Raw genomic sequence first — 26,078 nt, forward strand, 5'->3', positions numbered from 1 at the left:
TTGCTTTCCACTAGGATGCCAGCTTGGCTGTGATTTGTATTTAACCCATAGAAATTGTAATGTTACACAGATTATATATTACATGAGGTCAGTATCTAACCCAAACTGCCCCGCAACCAATTTACTCATCTCTGGAACTTTTTAAAAGCACTTTACATTGGCAACAGAGATAAGAAATATGGGCTGAAAGTTCTTCAGAGACTTTCCTAAAAATATTAAGCTCAATAGAAATTCATACAATTCTGTACATTTTCTGGTGTCACCACCATACGTAAACTTTCACAGTACCCAAGTTAATGCACTCTTTCTGCAGATTCACTTCACACAATGTTGCTTGTGGCTCTCACAGGGAACCTAACTGATCTGATTAGGACTTCAGTGGTGATTGTAGTACACACAACAGTAGCAGACTGAAGTTGTAAGCACGAAATAGCTTGGGAAGAAAAAAATGCTTGACTGAAAACTGCATTTGGAAACGCCCACACTGTTCAATCCAGGCAATGTTTCCAGCTGTGAAAATAGGAAGACAAACTAGTCCCAACCTTATCAATTCTTGAGTAAATTCCACTGTCCTTCAGAACAGCCAAACTGTCGCACTTCTAGTCACAGAATTACAAATTCTCAAAGTATTTCTCGAACACACTGTTACGGGCTGAAAAAGTTGGTACTTAAGAATGGTTAGCTGCAAGAATGAAGTGTGAAGTGCCTGCTGCAAAACCTTAAAATGCTGCTTGGATATCCCAATAATTTGGCTGAATTCTGAGTAAATACAGTTTCAGCTACAAATCTGATCTTTGTTCTCCCCCAGTCAAATAGCACTTTAATTTAAAAGAGTCATGATAATGCAGAGTTCAATTATTGCAGAACAACAGCTTTTTGCCAATAATTACAATAGATCTGAAAAGCTAATTTTCCAACATCTGCTTTATAATGCATTTAACTTTACTCTGTGCCCACACAGACTAGAGACTACTTAACCCCAGGACTTACAGGGTGTACAAAACTATAAATAAAACCATCCTTAGCTTTGCAGTTAGACTGGACTTTACAGAGAGTAGGAATGGATAAAACTAAGAGTACTCTACCTGCGTAAGAGTTCTGAAAGTGAAGCCACTACTGGAATCTTGTATTTTCTGTATAATTTATTTTTGGCTGGCTGTCCCTGCACACATACTCCACGGACTCCCTTGCAAACTCGACATTCTGCCTACAAAGAGCATTACAGCGCTCGTGTTAGAAAGGCATTCCACCTGGTATGTAGGATTACATACCAGTTGGGGTCATTTTCCCCAGGTTTCTTTCCCATCCAACAGGTCTGGGAGCTGTTGTCTATTAATGTTTCCCTATCCCTCCTATTCAGTTATGAGGATATACAGAAATAACTGTTTTGATAGTGTTCAGTACAATTATATGAAAGGTAAGCTCAGGCTGCCCGAGAGTAATTGCCCATCAGCTCAATTCTCAGTATGCAGGAGGATACTGAGTCTTCAGTCTTTAGCTAAAATCAGAGGGTTTAAAATTTAAATATAAAAAAAATAAATAAAAAAGAATGGTCACAGTTGTTAGTAATGATGCTAATGTTGAACAAAGGAACACTACGATGCTGATGTGCTTTTGGGTTACAGTAATATTGGTATTGCACTGCTATAGTGAACTCTGTATCTTTGGTGGGGCTGCCATACTGTGTTTTGTGACAGAGAGTACGTAATTATTGAAAACAGGAGTACAAGGTCAAATGGAGCCCAGTTCCCAGAGTAAAACTCTGGACTTTGCATGCCAAAAGCATATCAGAGATATTGACTGATCATAAACCAAAAGAAAAAACAGACGGGTGAGAGCTGACATCTGTTTAAGCAGCCATTAACTATGTAATTAACTAGGTTTCTTTGCATTGTTACTGTCACACAAATGTTGAAACCAAGGAAAACCTACCTGTTCACGGTGACACAGGATCTTCCCTCAGTGAGAGCATTAACACTGACCTGTTTCGGGGACCATACTTTACCATCAGTAATCTGGTTATGGAGAACAAACTGGTCCACACTGAAACAGTGCAATCGTCAAACTGACCTACAGGTGGAGCAGGAAAAATAACTAATGGAAGGATCAGGAAAGACCTTATTAACAAGGCTCACAGAGTTCCAGCTGTCGCTGCTCAGCAGCAGACTGAGATCCTTCCTTCACCCAGGCACGCACACCTTGTGAGATGGGTGAGCAGCGTCCTTACCCAGGGATTAGCTCATCTCTGACATGTTTTGAGGGAACAAGTCTTGAGTGGGGGCAGCTTTGGGGCTCTATGCAAGCAGGGCTGCCGTAACCCAAGGAGCCAGTGCCGGGATACTAACGCTCCCCAACATACACAAGATGCTGATTAACTTTTCACAGCTCATTTTTCTCATGCTCATTTTAGTGCTACAGACACAACTGATTTGGAATCCAGTTATCTGAGGAATACCTGATTTCCTTTCAGAAAACAAGAAAGACTCTTCCCGGAGTGTAATTCAAATGAGAGCCATTTTGATTTAAATAAGAGGAGGCTGCCGACACTGTGTTCTCTGTGAAGGGTCCTGGATGTTGGGATTAGCTCTCCTGGCTGAGCCTCCTGGAGCCTGAATTTGTCAGTCTTTTAGACATGTTCTTCATTTTTTTTACACTAATGTGAATAATGAGGAGCTTTTCAAAAGGCTGGAGCTGTGCCAGTGGAAAAGTGATGGAAATAAGAAGACCAGACTTAATCTAGTGGAAATCCATGGGAGTTCAGCCTGTGCTTTATCTGTGGGGCAACTGTTGGCAGGCAAGAAATAGTTGTAGGGTCGCCTTAGCTGTCACTCAGTATGCTGTAAATGGAAAGCTCCTAATGCTGTGCCTCAAGAGTAATAAATAAATAAAACATTAATGAGTGAATAATGCATAGACTTTTAGTGGAGTGGAAACATTGCTAAGCACATGCAATCACAAAGAAGCACACAGATGCTGTGTTACAAAACCAAAAAAATGCCACTCCAAAACCAATAAAAATCCCACCCCCCAAAAGAAACACTGCCACAGGCAAACCACTCATAGATTGTGGATAACATGTGAGGAAACAATCAAGATCTTGGTTTTGCTGCATCCAACTCAATAAAAAATGCTTTTTTCCTGAATCCCTGAGCTGCAGCCGGCCACAGATGTTCCCTGCTTTCAAACAGTTCTGAATTCATTTTTATGGTTATTCATTATGTCTAGACAAGGAGAGTCACTCCACTCCGAAGTACTGTGTTAAATGAATAAATATTTATTCCAACAGGCAAATGGAGAAAGCTCTTTTCTGTCAGGGTGTTGGCAGAAAGATTTCCACCTCTGTCTTGCTAAACTCATGCCACTTTTGCAGGAACCAGGGCATTTGTCCAAGACATTTTGAACAAATACTCCTTTTTAAAAAAACCTGATCAAGCAGAGAAACTGGTTTCTTAGGTACCTTGACAGGCAAGATTTAACAAAGTCTTGCCCAGATGGGGAAAGCAGAGGGAGCCCTCACCTGATAGGAAAGGGCATATAAAAGTACACCTTCAAAATGCACCTTAAGTAATGTTAGATGCATGACATTTAGGCAATTAGAAGTAGACACAAGAAGCTGCACTGTAATGTGGTATTGCCACTCCACTACTGCTTCTCACTTTCAGCACACGACACATCACTCCAGCCTCTGTTACACTTAAGCAGCTTTTTTTGGGAGCTGAGCTGGCTTCTGAAAAAGAAAACCACAGCTTTTGGGCAGCAATGAGGAACATTAGGTTAGCTTAGTCCCATGACTGAGATAATGGAGTGACCCTACAGACAGCCCCATGAGCACAGCTCTGTCAGTCAGCATGAGCTGTGTTTCTCCAGTTTGTAACATGCAATCTAGGGCCTGGAGAGAGTCACTGAGAAACCACAATATTGCTTTCTCCAGTATGCCAGTGTTTGAAATAAAAATCCTTGGATTTACTATTAAATTGGAAGTCACGAAGTGTTTCTGATAAAAACACTGGAGGATAAACCACTATTCACATTTCCAGGACTGTATTTGCTAGTTTTCCCTCAAAACGTGAGGTCTAAAAAGGCTATTTTCCTCAGGACAACTGAAGTGTGGGTGCTTAAGCACCTTCTTACTTTGGCAGCTGGAGCTTAAAGGCAAACAACATGAGGTTTGCAAGTGCAGAAAGAAGACAGATTTCTGACACTGAAGCAATTTCTCTAAACATTTTATTTTTCAGGTGTCAGTGCTATACAAATACATCATTTTACACACATTTAATGTAACGATTTACACTTTAACATACCATTTAATCCACATCTTCAGGTTTCTTTTTTTACAAGTTTGGTCAAAGTTATTCACATGTTTGTTTCTCCTCCATCCCACAGACTACTTCTTTTGCTTTTAAAAAATGAGTTTTCAATTTTATCAAATAAGAATATAATTTGGTTTCTTTTATTCATATTGATGCCCAATAGAGTTCAAATAGGTGTATTTCCAACTACCTTGTCTTACCGTAGAAATCATTACAAAATCTGAGGAATGTGTTCCTCTAAATATAGAGGTTTGCTGTTTAGTGTTGCCTCCAACCATATGCCAGGACAGCTGAGAAGTAAAAATCACTTCCTCAGTGGGAAGGCATAATTCCTACTGAGAGAAAAAGGCACTTCATCTCTTTTATTACAGGTTTCCATTTAACCTGCCATTCAGTTTGCCATGATATTTTGAGCTTGTAAAATCTCACATTTCTTTAGGATCATTTGACTGACGCAGCTCCAGTCTAGCTTGAACTTAATATACCTTTTAAAATAAGGTTTCTGCTGTAATAACAGGCCCTCACTTATTGGAAAGGAAGAGCTGAGAAGAGAACGAGGTAAGTAAGGGCTGAGTTGCACCATCACCGTTCTCCTCTAGGCACACAAGGAAGGGGACAGAGGGAAGCAGTATCTGTCACTTGCTTTTTCTGAGCAAGGGACTTACAGTCTCCCCACTGACACAGTATGTATTTTCTCCAGGATCCCTGTGGCCAATTATGTGATGACTTAATTGTTTACTTACCTCATGATAATAAATAATGCATAAGAAGAATACTGTGCTGAGGGGGAGGCAGTAACCCAGCACAATTCCCAGAGCTGATCCCTTTCCCTGCAGAGACAGCTGCTTGCAAGACCCACAGCAGACCTTAAAGGCAGCTGTGCTGGGGACACTTCCTGATTTTGTGTTTCCTAACATAGCCTTGAGCGCCTCTTGACCTTTGAGTTGAATTCATAAACACAGAAGTTGTGGCCTTTTCTCTGCAATGCATGCAAAATTATTAGTCTAGGTTCACCTGGTGTTCCCACTAGTCCCACTAGTATCCTTGGCAGCACATGGGGACAGCAGCTTGTGTCCCTGTGAGTCACCATCACTTTGGTGACCTCTGATATCCAGCAGGGCTCAGGGACCCCTCCCACCATCCTGAGGCACCAGTTCATTCCCTGGAAGCACAGGGACCATAAAGGGCAGCAAGAAAATTTTTGGTTACAACGCACGGGTGTTGGGTCTGCACAAGCGCCCTGTGGCACGTTCAGCTTAAGCTTGTCAGCCTTTAATTAGCTGTAAGAAGGAAACAATTGAAAAGGTCTTTGCAGTAACTGGGAGCCTGCCTGGAGCTTATCTTCTTCTGTATTGTGCTGCAGAAATTCAGGCTGACCTGCCCAAGGAGCAGCTCCCCACTCCTTCTCACCAGGGTGATCCCTCCAGCCCAGGCTTTCTCTCCTGCAAAATTAAAAAGAATATGGACTTTCTCTACAATAGCTAATAGGAAACAACAACAACAACAAAAAACCCCAAACAAAGCAAAACCAAAGCCACCAAACAAAACCTCTTCTAAATTAACAAACACAGTTTTCCTTTCTGTAAGACAAATGCTACCAGCCAAGGCACATGATGTAACAACAAATTCAGGTATTGTCACAGAAAAAGTGACATTAAAGCCTCTATTTCCAACAAAAAGCCTAGTGTCTCTAATTACCTGCATGTACTTGCGTCACTGCTACATAAGCCACCCAAGAATTTCAAATATCAATATCCTTCACCATATAAAATCTCTCTGTACACAACAGGACTGTCAGAAAACTTGAAGTAGCAGAGGCCTCTGCAGATTTTTGATCCATGCACAGGCAATGATATATAGGAAGAGTACATTTTTATTCCTTCCTTTTTTCAGCTTATTCTCCTCTGGATTTGAGCAGTCCTGAGCTGCCTCTGAACACAGATTTGTTGTATTTAAATACAGACTATTCATTCCTAGCTGGCTCTCACATTCTGTCCCTACTGGGGCACAGTGTCCCTCACAGGCAGGTGTGGAAGTTGGAGCTGGATTGTTAGTATGAATGCAGTGGAAAGCATGTTATCCACAGTACAGTGTCCTTGATAATATGGTGAGGACATTGACCTTAAGGTCCATTAAAGGACCCAGAATATGAACAGGAAATGTTCACATTCAAACATTTACTCTAGATAGCTGACTACACTGATTTCTTTAGTGCATACTCCTTTGTAACATATAGAAGTAGTGCTTGTGTATGCTCATAAAAGAGAATGTAGTGTGTCCATAGTGTTAGCTCTGGTGTAGGCTGCCTAAAATCTGTGGTTCACTTTAAATCTTCTACTGCACTTGAGTTCCCATAAGAAAGTGGGAGAATGCACAGCCTGCCTGGAAAGGTTCTTGCAGGGAACCTTTCCAGGCAGTCACAGCTGCAGTAGGGCTTTGGAAGGCCAAGAAGGAAGAGGGAGAGGAGGGAGGTGCAGAGGGGCTGCTCCCCCACCCCATGCAGAGCACCCAGCAGTTCTCAGGGGCAGGCTGCAACTTCTCTGCCTGCTCCCTGCCAGAGGTGTTTAAATCTTCATACCACAAACAGCTGATGGAATTTGTCTTTAAACTCAGAAAAGCGGGGATTAACAAACCTAATGCAGAATGTCATGAGCAGGCCTGTGTGGCTGCTGCTTGTTACTCCAATATTCTTTTACCTGTCTCAGTTCCCACTGAGAGCAGTTGGTTTCTGTCATGCCTATTGTTCTGCAAGCATTACAGAGGTACTGCTGCCAAAAAAACATTCTCACTTCTCCCTACCCTGGTGTTTCATTTCTTACCCTGGTCTGCCCCCTGCTCTAAGCTGGCACTTGCATTCAAGAGGCAACTGTGTGAAAGCAACAAACCAACTGCTGGCCTAAAAAATAACCCTACTAAGAGAAAAAAAGTTATTTTTCAATCCGGGACAACTATCTGAGTCCCCATGCAGTGACAAAAGTGCTGGTGCCAACCTAGACCAAGGACACCCATGGATGAGGGGGAGGGTGGGGACACATTGCAGGCACAGAGGCTGAGAGACAGGGAGGAACATTTTCTCAGCAAAGGTGTCAATGCATGTGTGTGTGACACCATGCCTGCACACACCCTTGTCTTTTCAGCAGGTAGGGGAATAAGAAAACTCACCAGAGACTGGCAATATCACACAGAGACCCTCTGGGGCTTTGGCAGATTGTTCCTTCAGGACAGAGATCCCTCCGTTACTGTATCACACCACATTTACACAACCTGCAGACCAGGCCAAGCATTTCTCAGAGAGAAGTGTTATCATTTGAAGCATGATGCAGTTGTGCCAAAATGAATCTTTTCAGGGGGAAAAGGTCCCTTGATTTTAGTCAGAAAATATATTTTTAAGAAAACTTTGAATTATCTTTCTTTGACTAATGGATAAAAGAGATGGAGAAAGTGTTCTACAGTACATTCTTGACTTTGGCTATGTAGCAGTGTAAAAGGCTGTAGAAATTTGTAGCACGTGCAAGATTTTCAATAAACTCTTTAAACTGCAGAAGCAAATTTATTCTTTTTCATGTCGGGTTTGTTCACCCACTTTTTTATATAAGAGAAGAAGCAAGTAAATGGGTATTTGTTTAAAACTCAGGAAAGCATTCAGAAAGCCAAGTGCGAACTCCAGCTCTACTGGTGCTTGCATCACACACCTCTGCTGCAGGTCATCCTCCCTGATCTCTGGGGACGGTGGAAAAGGTAGCAGAGGAAATCAAAAGCACCTCAAGAAAAAGAACAGTGTTTCCTCTTAGGTGTTGTTTTTTCCTGTACTCTGTCAATCTTTTCTTCCTCAACAATCCATGCGTTAAGCACTATGAGGATTGTCTTTTCCTACCCCAGTGAGCTGTGCCCAACCACAGAGGAGACTCTACAGATCCAGCAGTGTTTTATTTTGAAACACAAATGACTAAAATCTTCCAGACAACCTGCAAACACACGTAAGAGTCACCTGGTACATGTCATTAAAATACAAGCTTCAGGTTCAGGTGCATTTTGTCCCACGGGCAGGCTGTGGCTGTGCAGAGACACTACCTCATCCTGTCTTCTATAAAACTTCATGCTATGGGCACAGTGGCTTTTGAGAGGATATAGTCCTGCCCTATAATACACTGCAATTTGAGAAACCATCTTCAGGTGCATTTCATAGTGACCTGGGAGCCTGTGGCCCCAAAGCATGAATCATAGAATCGTGGACTTGCTGCTCAGCTGTCCAAAATCAAGCCCTCTCTGACAGAGACACCCTGGAGAGGAGTCTCAAATCGAGGAACATGCCTAGTTCCCTCATAAAACTCCTTGGAAAGGAGCAGCAACATGGGACAGGTCCACACAAGTACACCCAACTCCAAAAGTGCCCTGCAGGTCATGGTGATGGCTTTGTGGTTTGTCAAAAAAGCTGCTTGTGGGGAGTGAGAATTTTTTGAAACAGCAAAACTACAGGAGGGAGTCTTAGGCTTGGTTCTTCACCTCTCTTCAAAGTCCACCCTGCCAAAACACCACAGGGGAGATTCCTTGGCCTTCTACACTGTGGAATTTGGTTTATTTAAATTGTTTGGTGGTTTGGGGTGGTGTTTTTTGGTTTGTTTCCCTTTTATTCAGAGGATTTGCATGGATTGCTGATTTGGGGTTCTTTCCTGCATTTGGGAGGGAAGGGTTTCCGCTTTTTGATTTTAGGACTCTTTTTGTACTCGTTTTGTTTTATTCTGTTATATTTTTTGAGAGGGGGGTTGTTCTGCTTTTGTTGTTTGTTTTGTTTGCATTTTTTCCCCCCTTGTTTCACCGGCTCTTGGGGGGAGTGGATTTAATTTCTTTCCACTTTACTTTTTGGTTTGCTGGTTGGGTATGTTTCATTGCATTGCGTTTTTACTTGTTTTCATTTTTCTTGGTTTTTTTTTTTTTTTTTTTTTTTTTTTTTTTTTTTTTTTTTTTTTTTTTCTCTGGGCCTTGCCTTTTGGTTGTGTTTTTTCGGGGGTTTTAGTTTGTTGTGTTGTTGTTGTTTGGCGGCCTTTTGGGGTGGTTTTTTTTTGTGGTTTTGGGGGTCTTTGGTTGACTTTTTTTTTTTTCCCTTTGCTTTGGGGCTTGGGTTCTTGTTGTTTTTTAGGTTTTTGCTTGTGGGATTTTTTGGGTCTTTTTTTTTGGTTTTTTTTTTTTTTTTTTTTTTTTTTTTTGGTTTTTGGGGGGGGGGTTTTGTTTTTTTGGTTTTTGTTTTTTTGTTTTTTTTGTTTAGTTTTGTTTTGGTGTTTTTTTTTTTTTTTTTTTTTTTTTGGTTGCGTTCCGATTTATTCTCCCTTCTTTTTCTACTTTGTGACTTGGCGCTTTTCTACTTTTGTGTTGATGTTGTTGTTTATTTGGGGCTGTTTTTTGTTCTGTTCTGTTCTGTTCTTCCCCTCGCCTCTCACTTTCCTTCTCCCCTTTCCCCCGCTGTTCCGCGCCTCCCCCGCCCGCCGGGCTCGCTCTCGCTCGCTCGCTCGCTCCCTCCCTCCCTCGCTCGCTCCCTCCCTCCCGCGCTGCTGCCGCGGCCCCGCCGGCCCGCCCAGGGTGGTCCCGGCGCGGCGCGGGGCGGGCGCGGCCGGGGCGCAGCGAATCAGCGGGGCCCGGGCCGCGCATAAGAAGGGCGGGCGGGGGCCGGCGCCGTCCCTCGCCGCGGCGGCAGGATGCACCATGAGGAGCTGGCGTCCCTGCAGCGGCCCCGCTACGGCTGTGAGTGGGGTCCTGGGGGGCGTTTCGGGACCTCTTCTTGGGGCTTTTTTTTTGGGGGGGGGTTTGTTTTGTTTGGGGGGTTTTTCGGTTTGGGGCTGTTTTTATTTTATTTATTTTTTTTTTTTTAATTTTTATTTCTCACTCCCTTGCTGCTTTTTCGGTTTAAAAGAGCGAGTTGAAGGCAAAATAAAACCCGCCCTGCAGACTGTGGCAGCGCGCAGCGCTCCGGCTCCTTTTAGGTTAGCCCGCAGCCGGCTCCGGCTGGGGTTTGAACAGGTTTTCACGGGGCTGCGTTTTGTTCTGTAACTTTGTGAATGGATTATAGCTGTAATTCCGCATTGCAGCTCGGGAGTTTCAGATTAGAGGTCGAGCTTCGGGTTTTAGTGCTGTAACTTGGTGTTACAGGTATGGGTTTGGGTTTTAACTTCGTAACTTGAGTTATGATTGCCGTTTCGGCTTGTAACTTGGTAACCTTTGGATTATCGCTGCGGAATTTCGGATTATAAAATTAAACCTTTGCTTTCTAGTTTTATAACTTTGTCTTAGACCTTTGCACCTCTGAAGTACTTGGGGATGTGGGGAGAGACCGTGCAGGTACCAGGCATTTCTTTTCGGAGGGGTTGTATTTACTTCCCAAACGTGTGTTTAAGGAAAACCCTTGAAGCACCTTGCCTCCTCCTGCTGCTGGGCTCTGCTGTGCTGGGATCTTGCACCAGCCCGTGCTTTTCCTGGCTCTTGTGGGGCAGAGCAGCGCAAGCCCGTGGCTGTGCCATTCCTACAAGAAATGCCTCTGATACTTCAGGCATTGTAAAATGGGAACACACAAATGATCTGCAAAGTTCTCAACAACCCTGGCATCCTGTTGTCTAATGAGCAACTACGCAGTTCTTATCGTAGTGGCTTTGTCTAAAACCGGTTTTGAAACCTCCCTTTAGAAAGAAACACAAAACTCCTTAACGGCGTTAAGGGCCACCTAGATTCCACCTAAGACAAGCAGAAAAAGCTTGGCAGTAAGACCTTCAGCTCGCAGGATGCCACGCTCTTCTGGGCATTTCTCCTCCTTGATGACCGATTCACCCTGTTGATGCCCTCTATTGGGGCCGCTTGTGGAACCCGCCTGTAGGTTTTATTTTTCCTTTTAACCCAGTAGGTGAATTACATCCTTGGGATGGTGTGTGTTCAGGCATAGTCTGAGTGCCCGTGGTGTTGTGTTAGCAAGGGTGACTACTTTGCTTGTGAAACCAGTCCTCCCAGGTGCTTGTGCCATTGTACGTGTAGCTGGGCAGTGTCCAGGTGTGCAGCATCGTGCTCCAGCCTCAGCTTGAATACTGCCCATCTTGTAGAGATGGGGAAATGTTTGTCGTATGCCCATCAGGACTCCAGCAGCAGGGGCTTTCCTGTGTAGATTTGGCGTGGCTGGTCTCAGGATATCTGGGTCTGGACAGGTATAAGTCTGTGTGCCATGACTTCTGATAAAGGCAAATATTAGGCTTTGACTTAAAGCAAAGGGCTCATCCTTTGAGTCTTGTTCCTGCCTGGGCGCTGAAATTGACATTACCTTATTGCCAGAGCTGCTCAGAGTATTTTAAGGATTGTAGTCCTCAATTATTATGGGAAAGAATGACTGTGTTAAGGACACTAAATACAGTTTTGAAGATATGGTCTATCTTCTCAGTGCTTATGCTTTGCTAAGGTAGTTGAGAGCATTTTGTTCTAGTTACCATGGGGACATTCATGTTCTGAGTCGTAGCCAGTCTTGGTGTCAGGTCTGTCTGCCCCAGGTACAAGAATGGATGAGAGTACATTTGTCTTTTCTAATGGTGCCTCCCCTCTGACCAGTAACTTCTGCTTGCTTGGGATCGGGTAGTAATTCTGTCCTTCCCGGACTGAGAAGCTGTGGCTGCTGTGCCACGCTGCATCCACTTCTTTTTGGAGTGCAATTTTTGCTGCAGGAACCTTTGAAATTATATTCCTTTCAAGAGAGTAGGCAAAGGCTCTTGAAATGTGCCAGGCTGATGGCAATATTTAAAAAAAATACACCAAAAAACTCCATGGAGATTTCCATACTTTAAAGAGCAAGCCATAGCTTTGTCTGTAGTGACAAGTTGAGGTGCATGTTTGGGTTTTTTAGCCTGTGTTTAGAGAAATACATATGTTTTAGCTGCATTGCATTTGGCTGCCATTTTGAGACGCAAAGAGACCCAGCACCTAAAAAAAAAAACCCAAACCAAGAAAAGAAAAGGCTCCCTAACTAGAAAACTAACACTGGTGTTATGTGAGCTCTTATGAAAGCCCATCATAAGTTGCAGGTTCCCTACGTAACTAAAACTTCACTTTGGATTACTGACAAACAGTTCCCTTTGTTGAGAACACCACATGTATGCTGGATTTCCTAATAATAATAAGTTGTCGAAGTTAGGCTATCAAATTTCTAAGACTGCTTGCTTTAGTGACCTAGAACTGTTTTAAACATTTAACTTAACTTGGACTTTTGACTTTGGCTTCAAGTTCCTAGCAGAGTTTGTATATTGCTCTGAAGAATGCTAGCATTTTACTATCATAACTTTCTGCCAGGTACTATATAAACTGGTGCGTGATTATGAGTAGCGTTTCACTGGGAGACATTTCCTGAACTTGAAAGAAGTTGTACCTCACAAGCTTTGCTGATATAGTGACACAAAAAACATCTAGAAAAAGAAATCTTAGAGCTGATCATTTCCATATTTAAAGTCAGGAAATTGATGAATGAAATCAAACAAGACAGTCCCTTTCTGGGCTGGTGCTAATTCAGGATGAGCATGGTTCATGGGAGAATCAGGGCTCAGAGCAAACTCCTGGAGCCTTCCCTTGGAGTATTAGGGCAAAAGTTTTGTGGCTTCCTGGACCACTTGTTGAAAGGTGCCTCCAGCTCTGCTTGCTGCCGATAGCTTAAAAGAGATGCAGAAGTGATTTCTGTTGTTGCTTCACTGAGCCCTTCAGACAGATATCTATCTCCAGTACCAATTCAAGTGAGAATGTCAAATTACAAGGAAGCCAGCATATCCAGCTGAAACTGTGTTAACAGGCACTGCAACTGAATTTACGTAGTGGTTTCCAGTCTGGCTACAGCTGTTGCCTGGTTTATTTCTCAATCCCAGCACAATCAGAAGCAGAGGTTCACAAAACTGCAGAGAATTGCGACTTCTATTACAACTAGAGGTATGAGCCATTTTTATAACTGTGGAAGATTATGAAGATGAAAAAAGTATAAATCTCAGACGCACCTCAGACTGAACATGGGAAGACATCAAATCAGGCAATGGTGTATCTTTGAGAATACTAATTTCCTGACATTCTCCGCTCCTTTATAGCTAGTTTTCCCTGGAATCTGTGTGCAGAAACAAATGTTTAAGGTTTTGTGAACTATCTGAAAGGCTTCACTGCACTTCCAGGAATGTGGTGAAGCTACAGAGAGTGAGTGTCTGGATTTGAAAAGGATTTTAGGCATTAACATGCTCAGAGTAGCTGAATTAATATTGAATGCCCTGAGTCCCTGTCTACTGAACTAGGTGGTCCAACATCAGCAGATGCTTCTGTTGGAGGCACAAGTAAGTCTTCACCTCTGCTGCTGAGGTCAGAAAGCTAGCTTCATGGGACATGGATGATGGGTTAAAATGGGAAAACAGATTTTGGTGTCCAGTGCTGAGTGCGTTGCTTGTGCTTCTGGTGCTGGCTCCCGGAATTGCTACCGTTTGGCACTAGGAGTTTGGAGATGAGACATAACCAGCATGAAGCTTCATGAGGGAGTGCTGCTCTGCCTGTGGAGACAGGCAGGGCAAACCTGAAGTGAAACACAGCCTACGCCTCTCTATGAAACGATACCTAGCTTCTTTGCTCAGCAGGATGTGAAAGTTTGCAAACCAGTGGCTTTTTGAAAAGCTTTTAACATAAAACACTATAAATTTGTCTGCATGTCTAGTAAGTGCAGCGAAACAAATGACTCTTTTTCAGTCTAAAAAGGGGGAAAGGTCTTTTGGTAAAAGTTCCATAGGATTTTCCTAAGTGAAAACAGATGGGATTTTGTTTTTTTGAGAAGTTTTTTGAAACATAAAAAAAAAGTTTTGCTGTGTCCTATGCATATATATTCTTTTGGGTGTATGCTTTCTTGTAGTGCCTGTGACTTATGAAAACCCTTTTCTCCTTTTTTTATTGATGGGTGTTATTTGGCAACCAAATACACTGTTTATCTCTTCCACTCTTTTTGTAGGTTGCTAATAATTAAACTGCTGAATGAGAACTCAAAAAGTTTAACTGCTTTGTTTAACCAAGTGCACATAAGTCACTTGGTAGGAGTGGTTCTCTTTTAGTGTGCTTTTTGTACAAAGCAGGTTCATCTCCCCTGAAGTCTGCCGGTAAAGAAAGGACAGAGCTATGTTAGAGCATGCTTAAAGCTGCTTGAATGCTGTTGAAACAGGAAATATTAATATTGCACTGGAAACAGGATTTATAGCGCATGTGAGCGTGCTACATCAAGTCCGATACTCGAGACAGGGAGTAGGAAGCATATAGGGTTTTAGCTCACCTCTTCTGTCAAGTGGGGCTTGTTACATAATTTTTGCAGCTCAAAGTTTGCTCGATACTGTTGCTGGTTCAAGCGGACTATGTTTTACGAGGAATAACCCTACCTTAGAAAAAGAAAAAAAAGCCTGTCAGTGACAGGCAGGACTGGTGGGTCATGTTCCAGTGCAATGATAAGCAAGTGTGCTCTCCTGTGCCTGCTCCTTGCAGGAAATTATTAACCTGCTGTGTTTGCTTCACTTGTTCAGGCTGTTTCGTTGTTTTTCTGGAACAGGGATCCTTGAACTACTGCATGTTGTGGAATGAAAGTGCAGGTACTGGACAGGGGAGGAGATGTGCCCACCCTGGCCTGGGGACCATGCCTGGGGGTGCAGGGGCCAGGTGCCCCCATCCTGTGGAGGGATGCCTGCTGTACACGCCTCATTTGCTGATCCCTGATAAGAGAGGCTGATACGAGGGCTGCGTCCTGCACAGCTCATTCTTGGGCCAGCACTTCCTGCACCTTGGCACTCAGGTTCACCTTCAGAAGACAGCAATGTTCCCTTCAGAGTGGCACCAGCTGGGCTTTGAAGAGGTTTGCTGAGCATGTACTGCCTTATTTTTACTGCTGGGAGGTGAAGTGGGCTGCTGAGTATCTGACACAAGGATGGCGCTGTGCTGGAGACCAACATGTTGCCCTGGCACTACTCCAGTTGAGTTTTGCCAGTTGCTGTGACGCAGGACAAGAGTGCCCCGGCCCATGGTGGTGAGGGGCTGGTGGGGCAGGCAGTGCCTGCAATGTGCTCTCTGCTGGCCAACAGCCTTGGCAAGGTGGCAGGGGACGGAGGGAATGGGACACTAAACCAGATAGTTGTCCTACAAACTCTGTGCAGTGAAACACTTAGCTTCTAAATATGTTTTGAAATGTGTAAGCAAATAAACAGCCATTAAGAACCTGTGCTGATGGCTGATTTCAGTGCTGAAATTACAAATTACTGTTTCGCTGAAATGAATATGCGCTAGCAAGAAGTGCTTATCCAGAGGGATTATGTTAATTCTTTGTTATCACTTATTAACCAAGCTGAGGTCGTCTAGATAGAAATTTTTCAGGAATCAGATTCAAGGAGCACTTCAGAGCTCTGACTCACAGCAGCTGGCAAACTGCTGCCAACCCATAAAGACTTTCTGCCTCCAGGTGTGGTCCTGTCTGCCAGCCAGGCTCCAAAGCTGTTAGAAACTACTGTCCTCATCTCAGATGCTTATCTTGGCCTTGTGTATAAGGCTAAGCAGTCCGTGGCTTCTGCTAAAGTGAGTGATGAAGGATGTGGTCTCTGCCAGTCCTCTCTTGTGGACTCTGACCTGCTTCTTTGAAAGTGCAGTAAAAGCTTTTGTGGCATCTAGCAAGGTATTTAAAGCAACTCTTACCAGGCTCAAAGTGTGTAGAGGAACTTGTAGTCATGCATCCTATCAATCCTCTACTGTCTGTTCCTCCTGAAATGAATGATAACTTCCTGCATTTGTGCTTGATTTATAAAACTGCTCTGTAAACTGATTATATTTGTGGGATTGGACTCTCCTTTCCTGGGAGGAGAGCACAGATTAATCCAGAGGCAGCTGGAATGGGAAGTGCCCACACTCTGTACAGAAGTGTGCTTCATGAAGGCAACTGCTTTTCCACAGGGTTGTAGGATTGAACTATAGGCCAGTAAATGTTTCACTTGTGTTTTAAGGGCATTGCTTCAAAGATGTTTTGAGGAATCATAGCTGAGTACTGGGGCTACCTGTGCCTGATACTCTGGCTGAAGTATTAGAAACAAGTATTAGAAAAAAACCTTGAACTAATCAAGGACACAGATTTTTTGAGAATATTATCCTGCATCTAGGGTCAAGATCATTGATAAGGATTTGTTTTTAATTGGTGTTATTTGCACTGGATTCCCCTCGCCTGCTTTGCTGCAGCTGGTGAGCTTTCAGCAGCATGAACTTGTCTTCAGCTACTCTGTTATGCTGCTGAAGACAACTTCACCTCTTGCCAGCATGAATACCCAACCTGTCAGGAAGCTAATCTCTCCTAGCAGAGCTGATTTGCATTGCTGGATTTGCAGTCACCTCTGGTCTGTGCAGGGGGTGACAGCAGGTCTCACAGCTTCACTTGCTGGCCAAGGCAGGGGGACGTTGTGGCCAGGTGGGGCTGTGGCAGACAGAGTTCAGAGGTGTTAAAATTGCCCTGGAACCGCACCCTGAAACTGTGGTTTTGAGTGTGCTTTCAGTCAACTCTGCTGGTGGAACAAGTGACCTTGACTCCTCCTATGGAATTATTTTTGGCTGGATTAGGTCCCCAGTCTGGTTTGCAGCCTGCAAGGAGGTGTGCCAGCATGACGGAGCAGCTTGAGTAGAGATGAGCACCAGCACCTGGAAGAACGGCAGATCAAGTTCAAGTTGTGCTACTGCTGCTCCTAGAGATCTGGAAAGTGGGGCAGGAAAACGTGCAGAACTCAAAGGTGGACTGGGGCACACAGGAAGGAGTGTCACATGCACAGCCCTGGTGTCCCCAGCTGCCTCTGCTGTGGTGCTGCTGGCAGCCTTGTGTCCTGTCCACCTGATGCAGCTGGGGCTGCTTTCAGCTCTCTGTTGCCGAGGGAGTTTTGAATTGCAGAAATATTTTAAGGTAATCTTGTCTTTAGTGCTGTAATTTCACCAATTCATGTCAGTAAAGGCATGGCAGTGTTTGCCAGGCAATGCTGCAGCGTTAAGAAAATTTGAAGAAACTGAGTTCCAAACTACCCAACGAAGAAAGAAAAAGAAATGCTTTTTTTACATGAAGTGAAATTCAAGATGCTTTTTCAACCTCTTTTTTTCTTGTAGCTGATAAAATTACTCTTGACTTGCAGGGCCTCAAAACTGGGGATGAGATGTAACTTGTAGTATGCACTGCTTATTTCTGAGATTTTTATTGTTTTCAAGACTGATTTACTCAAGCTACAACTGAATGGATGGTATCTGTTCAGTGGTAAACAGTTTTAAAATTTCATCTCTTTTCAATACAGTGTAGCAGAATAAATATCAGCATGAGTAGGTTGTGGTGTAACTGAAAAGGAACAAGAGGGAGGGTAGAGCAGGGATTATGTTTAGAGAAATCTGGGGCAAAGATTTAACCAAGGAAAAATGTCAGCTGTTTTAAAATGAGGCACACAGTAAACATGATTTCACTACATCTGAGCTAAGAAGTTGTTCTGAATACTGCTTTTCACAGCAGAGCACAGATTTCTTCGCTGTGATTTAGTGGATGCTGGGAGAAGAATCAGCCTTGGCTTGGCATTCGAAGATGCATGGCAGCTGATTATTGAAGGTGGATAGATAACTAACCTTCAAGGACTGGATGTGACTGCCTGCTAATTTGTATCACCTCCGACTATGGCAGTGATGTTTAACAAATGGCTTAGAGGAGTCCAGAAAATACACAACTTTTTATCACTTGTAAAACCAGCCCCTTGTGCACTGATGTATATCTACACACAGAAAATGAGAAGTAAGACCACATGGTTTTGCTGAAGATTACACAGATATGAGCTGTCCTAGAACAAAATGAATCAACTTTCTTAGTACTGTGGTTAGTAACAGGCAAAACAAGGGCTGGCGTTTCCTATAACACTGAACCATGGCAATAACACTTAGTATTTCCTCTTTTTTGGGGGGAAGGGGGGTGAGGGAAGAGGAGTAGGGGGGAGGTCTGTTTTATTATGTTGCTGCCAAACAAAATTGAGTAGCTTCATAAATGTTTGCAGAAGTTTCTGATAAAAACAGAGGTGGATTTCTGTGATGTTCATCTGTGTTCTTTTTCCTGGAACTGTGTCAGGAAGCTGCTGATGGGTGGGCTGCTTCTGTCCAGGCTGAAAATGCTGCCCATTGACAGGCCTGGACTTCCCAAAAGGACAAAGAAACGAGCAGTTAAGAATTTTGGGTTCCTATAGAAGTAGTAGAAGTTGTCTCTGTAGCTTCTCAGGCACATTTCCGATGCAAATTTACATGTGATCAAGTTTTTTAATATAATTTCCTCAAGTTATAAAGTATAGACTTCCTTGAAAGTTGGCCATTTGTATGAAAACTGTTACAAATTAGGTAGAAGGTATTTCAGGTGTGCTCACACTTCACAGCCTTTAGTGTGGAAGCCAAGAAGAAGAGGAATACTTGTGATGAACAAGGCTTCTTGTGACAGTGGATCTATCTATACAGAAATAGTTACTATACAGAATAGGAATGGTAGAAACTCACTTGGGCAAGGTACTGCTGATGAAGCATATTTCTACACTGCTCCACTCTCTCTAGCAGAAGTAAATGCCTCATTTTATGGAAGCTGTCCATAGAGTGTGAGCTGGAAACCAGGGCAAAACTTGGAAGAACTGCTAGAAGCTGAGCAACAGTCTTGATTTTGTGAAAAAGTGCTTCAAGAAAAGAAACAAACTGCAGCTATACAAAGATTATATAATTCTGTGCCCAGCCCTTATGCATTGCACAGGGGCCCAAATTTCTTTTTTGGACAGAGACTTCAAAAATTGCAAACACATAACTTGGTTTGGTCTTAAGTTTGTGTTGCTTGTACTGCTGTTACCATAACAGCGATTGAATGCTAGTTATGCTTCCTTTATTTTGGAGGTCTTAATATTGCTGTTTCAAGCAAAATACTTGGTTTGGGTGTTTACATAATGCTTCTGATATGCTCCTGATATTTTTATGCAATTGATATTTAGCATTGTCACTGTGATACCTTCATTAGAGGAAAGCACTCAAGGTAATGAGGAGGCCTTCTTGAGGTCAGTACTTGCTCCATTAACCCCAAAATTACGTTGAGTTATAAGACAGACATAAGGAAATAACGTGAAAAATTAAGTTATTCAAGATACTGTGAACAAAGTTTCAATTTAGAGGAAATTTAGTAGAACAAACACTCACAAGTTTTTAGTATATGGTTTAGGTAAAAATTTGTCTTTTGGGTGCAGCTGTCAAAGACTTGTCCTGGAAATGGAAGTACTTGGTTTATTGATAAGTTAGGAGCAATATCTAGCTCACTCTGTATCTGATTTTGCAGTGATATATGCAATGATAGATGTGTCATTGTCACTCAGAACAGCTTAGAGTTTCAGTAAATATGTACTGGATGTACTGACTTAAAAGGTCAAGATTTGTCTGTTCTTTTCAAGTCTTGCTCAAAGGTCTGTTATTCGAGGCTCAAACACTTTGTGATTTATGTTCTCACCTATGGTTCGAACTCCTGATGATGAAGGAAAAAAATAATTCATATTACTGGTTATGTATGCAAATGAGAAATAAGGGTCAGAGTTGTCCAGAAGCTCTGTGGGCAAGTGCCCTACAAGCAATGCCTGCCTGCGCACTGTGCACCTGAAGTGACCTACCAGGGACTCCTGGGAGGAGGTTACCCTGGAGCCAGCAGTATCAGCTCGAATACTTTAGCAAACACTTGCTTATTACGCAGTGAAAGCAGCCAGGCAGGCCTCAAGTGATAGCTGAGGTCATTGCTGGCCTGGCACTGCCCCTGAGCTGAGCACCTGCACAGGCACACTGCATTTGCCTTCTTCCTGCAAGAATTTATCATTTCACCACGAAGCAGGAGCAAAGGAGGTACATCTCCATCCTCTGTGCCTTTCTGCCTCTGTGTGGACCAGCACAGTCAACAAAGCTGAGGCGTTTTGGAGCAAGATTCTAACTTGTGAGCCCGATCTTGTGCCTCCACCCTTTATTTTGTGGCTCCTGCTTGTGCTGGGTCATATCAGCTGTTGAAACAGTACTGAATGCACAGCAGTTTTGGGACTTGTTCAACAAGCAGCTCAGCTGCCTTCCCAGGGGAGTCAGGAGTGCTGGGGAGAGGACAGGAATTGCCATGGCTTTGTTCTTCTCTGCTGTGGAGAGCCCAAGGGTCCTGCTCATCACCTAAACTTACCATATCTATATATAACATATGGCATTTCTTTATGTTCTTGTGAATTTTAAGTAATTTTTGTGTTTAAACTGTTCAATCTCATTGTCTGGGTCTGTAGCTGCAAACTGAATTTTCAGTTCTATTTTCCCGAATACATAATTTTTTTTTCTCCCCGCTAAGATTAAATAAAAAAATAAAAAAAAATCATTGTGCCTTTAAGCCAAAGAATTTTGAATTACAAACTTTGAAGATATTGTGACTGTAAGAATTACTTAGGAATTAAAACCCAGCCAGGCAGAGGTAGATGGGCTCTTGTAGTTTAACCTGATGGTATATTCACATACTTATATTTGTGTCTTGAAGGAAAAATGTGCTGCAACGTTTCAGGTGTTTTCTGGAGCTCCTTTCAGAATGTGGAAAAAGTGAACAGATGGTTCATTCAGATCTTGGTAGAAGGACCCTGCAAAAGACTGGCTGTGAAAGAACCAGAAGATGATGAATTGTCAACAGAAGAATAAAGACCACATGTCAAGGCTGAGGGTTTCTACACGGCAGTCTTTTTCATGGTGATTTCCAGTTTACTCAGTGATTAAGTGGTGCTCTTGCTCTATGGCTTTTCCTAGGCAGGTGTTTCAGTCCTCTGGAGTCTCATGGCCCAGACCAAGACTCCTAAAGCTCTACAGTATGAGTTATTTAGTGACCCAGACACAGCTTTCTCTGCAGATTCTCTTTTATTCCAGAATTCCTGCCTGTCATCCTTATTTTCTGTTTTTTAAGCTACACATTACCACATTTCTTTCAGTTGGTTACTGTACTGAGAGTTTGGTGATAGGAAGTTTTTTGGTTTCAGCTGTCCAATGATGTGAATATTGAATCCATTGGGTAACTCCTTCCTCTCAAACTTCTTTCAGGAGGTATACGTTGTTCACCCCTTCCCCTCTCTTTCACTTCTCCTGTCCCTGTTCTTGTCTTCCTCTTTTCTTGCATTCAAGTGTAGCCTTTCCTAAACAGCTCCTGGGTAGAAGAGTTTTGCTACAAGTGTATTTATGAATCACTGTTCTCAAGTAGCAATCACTGGCCTCAAGTTGTAATGCAGATCAGGTTTTTTTGCATTTTCAAGATTGAAACAGAAATTGACCAAGGTCTTGACTTAGCCAGAAAACATGCAGGATTTGCAGGGCATTATCTTAATTAGCTATTGTTTAAATGGCTGTCTGTCGTTTGAATTTCTACCAAGTAGTAGCAACAGATGCAGCAAACATTTGTGTTATGCTCTTCATTTCAAGTAATTTGCATTTGGTGAAGCTTCAGTAGCTCTTGTCAAACATGCCTACCTTCCTCAGGTAGGGTCCTTCTTTGCCACAGTAAGCCTTGTGATTCTTTCTTTATTTGGCCCTGTGTGTTGGCTGAGGTGTCTTTAACAACACAATTAGGGTGATCTTACTGTTGCTAGGTCAGAGGTTTTGCTGTGCAAACAGCTAAGAGGTGTGCCACAGAGGTGTAGGTAGCCATGTGTGTGAACACACGCTGGGCAGACAAGCCTGAATTTGGACTTGCCACTGCCACCGTAGAGAGTTCTGTCTGTGCCCTACCCTTCCTACTGATGGTCTCCAGCCCCGCTTTCCTGTTCTTCTACTCCTCTTCTGCAGTGGCTTTCTGCCCTGCCACCAATGCTGATGGGTGCGGTTGTGGCCTCAGGCAGTGGTGTGATGTGATTACACACAATGAAAGCTGCCTTTGGGGCTCTGCACAAGGCTGCATGCGCAGTCACCTTTCCTGTTAACTTGTTCAGACTCTTGATTCCAACTGCTTGCATAGGGATGAATGCCTTCTGCATTAGTTGTTTTTGTTTTTTTAGTATCATCATCACAGTATTTTAGCGATCACAAGTTACTTGTCCTTTAAAGTAGGTATGTGTATACATCTGACTTACTGACATATGTGCAATTCTCTTAGGAGAAAAAATGAAATATAAACTGCCTAATACTAGAAATAAATTTGGTGGCATTTTTAGGCAAAAGACTTGCATTTGTCTTCTGTCTGAATCTAATTACAGGGTTCATACCAAGGCACATTATAGACACTAGCATTTTTCTGTCTTTCATAGTTGCATAGTGCATTTTACTACCCTGGCAAGATTAAACTGTCTTTCTCGTTATTTTGTTTACAGTCTGCTTGTGTTAAGTTGATTTGAGGTCACAGTAGGTAAAATGCAAGGAAATGGGACCTGTATGGTAAAATTTTGGCTATTTAGGATTTTTATGTATATTACTATTAAAAAGCAAACGGGTAATTCCAGTGAAATGAGAAAGCAATTCCAGTGAAATGAGAAAGCAAAAGGTGTGTCAAAATGCACAGAATTCAAGTTACAAGTTCCTTCTTTAAGAAAACAGTAAATTGCTAAAGGTGGTAAAGTAACCCTTGGCTCTTTGTTTCCTTAGGAACTAATCTCTGGAGAAGCAAAGCTTCTGAAAGCCGCCTTGAAGTTTGGCCATGCTAATGTATTTGGACTAAGCATGTGGAGATAGTATGGCCTGTGAGTGAGGGAAGTAGCTTGTAATTGGCGTTCACTGCCTCCTCAGGGTCCATCAGTGTGAGTGCTTCCTTAGACTTGTGCCTTTTTTGGTAACCTAGACTGAGGGTTTATTAGTAAATAGCGAGTATGAGTAAAGAGTGTTTAAAAAAAAAAAAAGTGAGTGAAGAGTGCTAAGGTCAATTGTCTAAGTTGACCTAAAAGTTTAAGGTCACAGAAAGGAGCTAGAGTTTTAATGGTGTTTTGTGAGCACCTCAGTCTTGGAAAAACCTGTTGTGCCTTGAACTGACCAGCTAGTAAGGTATGCAAAGATAAACAGTTACAATTTTATTAAGCAATTACATCCAGCAGTTAAATGTTGGTGGAAGTGGTTGAGCAACAAGCTGATACATTGCATTCCACATTTGTAATCGTAGATGGCAACACTTTCAGCTAAATTAAAATGGTTGGGTTTTCACCTGCTTCCTCAATTCCATTACTTTATCTCCTTGTTCTTCCAAACATACTGAACAATTATAATGAAGTTAAGAAAAAGTGAAACGTTTTATTTCTGCACAGGGTTAAATTACTGTACTAAGAAAGAGATGTCCATGCTCTAGTATCATCACACAGCAAGGTTATGTCAGAGCTACTTAGTGTCTTTTAATATTTACCTCTACTGAAGTCTCATGTGATGATACTGTAAAAAGCTCGAGGTTTAAAAGCAGAGTAGAGGATGTGATACCCGTAAGCAGAAAATTGAATGTTAAACTCTATTGCAGCATATGTAGTCACTTGCTCAATGCCAAAGCCAACTTGTGTCTGTGGTTAAATGACACTTTTTCTAAACTTTGTGGGGATTGAAGTATCTTGAGACGTGTCTGAGGAGCCCTACAGATTTTTGTCAGTGTCTGGCTGAAATGAGGTGGCTTTGACACTTGGGTTCAGGAGCATGGAATGCAGTTGCTGTTGCATCACTGTCCCCTTGTATGATAGTCCCAAGGTCCATGTATTGCAATAGCACTCAGTATCTGTAAATGGATGTGGCTGGCCTGTGGTAGCAGATACACATGATTGAAATAAGACCTTTATCAAGGAAATGGAGGAAGGAGGAGGACTTGGGAAAGTAAATGCACAGGAATGAGGCTCTCTGGGAAAGCTCAGGGGAAAGACTGGTTTAGCAAACATTTTAAATTTTATATCAGGATGTCTTTTACTGGATATCTGTGTTCAACACTCCCATGCTAATGGTGTGTGTTTGCTTTCCCTGTTTGTGCAGTCTCTGGCAGACATAGTCCAGAACAGTGGCCCTGGAGATCCTGTGTGACACATAGTTTGCAAGAGTGGATAATATCTATCTGCTGGCCAAAAGATGCATTTATATTTTTGTTTGAAAATACATGCATGCTTTCACAATGAAATAATTAGATTAGGAGAGATACAGCCATTTTTAAGGGAGAGAGTAGTTCAATGTTGGAAACATTTGACAAGTTACATATTGAAGACCCCCACTCTTTAATTTAGTGTATTAGTCTACTCTCTCATGTGAATCTGCCCTCCAAGTTCACAGCTGCCATAGGTTTTTCAGTACTTGCAGTGTCTGCCTTTGTCTACAGACCTTCCTGTGAGCAAATTTTAGGGAATGGACTGAATGCCCCTAACTGGAGACACAGAAAAATGTTCAGGCCATCTGGTCTCATTGCTGCGAGACACATGCTAGTTTCTTGCAATTGTACTTTTTGACAGAAGACGTCTATAGAAAGTTGTTTTCATCAGAGCCTTAAATTATTCATCCAAAGATAAACAACTTCCAGCATAAAATAGACCTAGACTTTTGTAGGTATGAAATACCGTAATAATGGAACATTTGTAATAGATGTTTGTAAAGCCATTTTTTCTTAGTAGCCTGTTGAATTATCTCTGTTCACATTGTTCTGGTTGACACACTTTCTTCTGCATATTTAATAAATCATTACATTGGATACCTGCAAGTTGATATGGGAGTGGAGGCTCGGAGGGAAACTCCATCTGCTTGTAGCTTTGAGAATAGTTTTTCTGATATCTGTACATGAATCCTTCCCCTGTATTTTGCAGCTTCCTAGCAGTGATCTGAGCTCCTGTCCTGCTGCAATGAGGACAGCTCAGGTAGCAGTGAGCCTGCCTCAGAGCATTGCCAGCTCAACCTGCTCCATGTATGGGGCTTGGCTGGTGCAGCACATGAACTGCCAAACTAGGAGCAGCCATGGAGTTGAACTGCCCAAGGCAGGCACTCATGGGATGCTAAGTACCTGAGAGTATGAATTTTACTAGGAATAAAAAGAAGGCACAAAAGATGAGTTTATTGGTCTCTTTCAAACTACAACAAGATAGTTATATATTCTCTCATTACATAAGGTTTTAAGTCACTATGACCATCTAAAATGCAGCTAGCTTCTTCTTAAAGCTACAGCATTGAATTGTGATGACAGATGCCTAAGGTCCTCTCACTACAGGGAGACATAAATGGGATGCTGCCTAGATCCTGTTGTACTGGGCTCAGCTATTACTGGGACTGGCTGTGGCCAGCAAACAGTCAGTCAGAAGTTTTTGTGCAAGAAAGGCTCCCTGGCTTTTGTTTTTGTTATAGAGTGGCTCCGTTGAGTACTTTTGACTGTACTAATACTGGATTGGGGGTATGAGCTTGGGACGAGGAGGCAGCAAGATGTAAGGTGGGCATATACAAAATTTGCAGAACTTCTTTCCAGTGGACTGAAACGCTGCCTTGCCTTGCTTACTGTGCGGCTGCAGACAGCTGAGACTGTGAAATGTGCTTTAGCTAATGTTTAATTCAAACACTTGTGAAAAACTTTTATCCCAGCATTTTATAGTATGTACTCCTGTATCTTTTCTCTTTTTCCCCCCCCCTCACCCCAACTCTGACTTCACAAATTCTATTCTATCACCGTAAGAGGATTTTGTTCTCTCTGTAGTCTGTTATGTCTTGTTTGTTGAGCTTCCCGGTTGTGGTGCCAAAAGAGCCCTCCTCCTTATTGCTCATGTCTTGCTTTCC

The 26,078-nt window shown here is 42.7% G+C and overlaps 1 protein-coding gene across 2 annotated transcripts in view; it reads left to right on the plus strand.

The window, feature by feature from the left end:
- The first annotated feature begins 10,009 nt into the window (after positions 1-10,009).
- IQGAP2 (IQ motif containing GTPase activating protein 2) overlaps positions 10,010-26,078 on the plus strand; it is a 123,527-nt gene continuing 107,458 nt past the window's right edge. Inside the window, exon 1 of one of the 2 annotated variants that reach the window (XM_058824301.1) lies at positions 10,010-10,046. The gene's annotated coding sequence lies outside the window, so the exon portion shown is untranslated. The remainder of the gene's footprint in view (positions 10,047-26,078) is intronic. The other variant, XM_058824302.1, reaches the window with a different exon arrangement.

The sequence above is a fragment of the Ammospiza caudacuta genome, chromosome Z (genome assembly GCF_027887145.1).
Source record: "Ammospiza caudacuta isolate bAmmCau1 chromosome Z, bAmmCau1.pri, whole genome shotgun sequence".
Lineage (NCBI taxonomy): Eukaryota > Metazoa > Chordata > Aves > Passeriformes > Passerellidae > Ammospiza > Ammospiza caudacuta.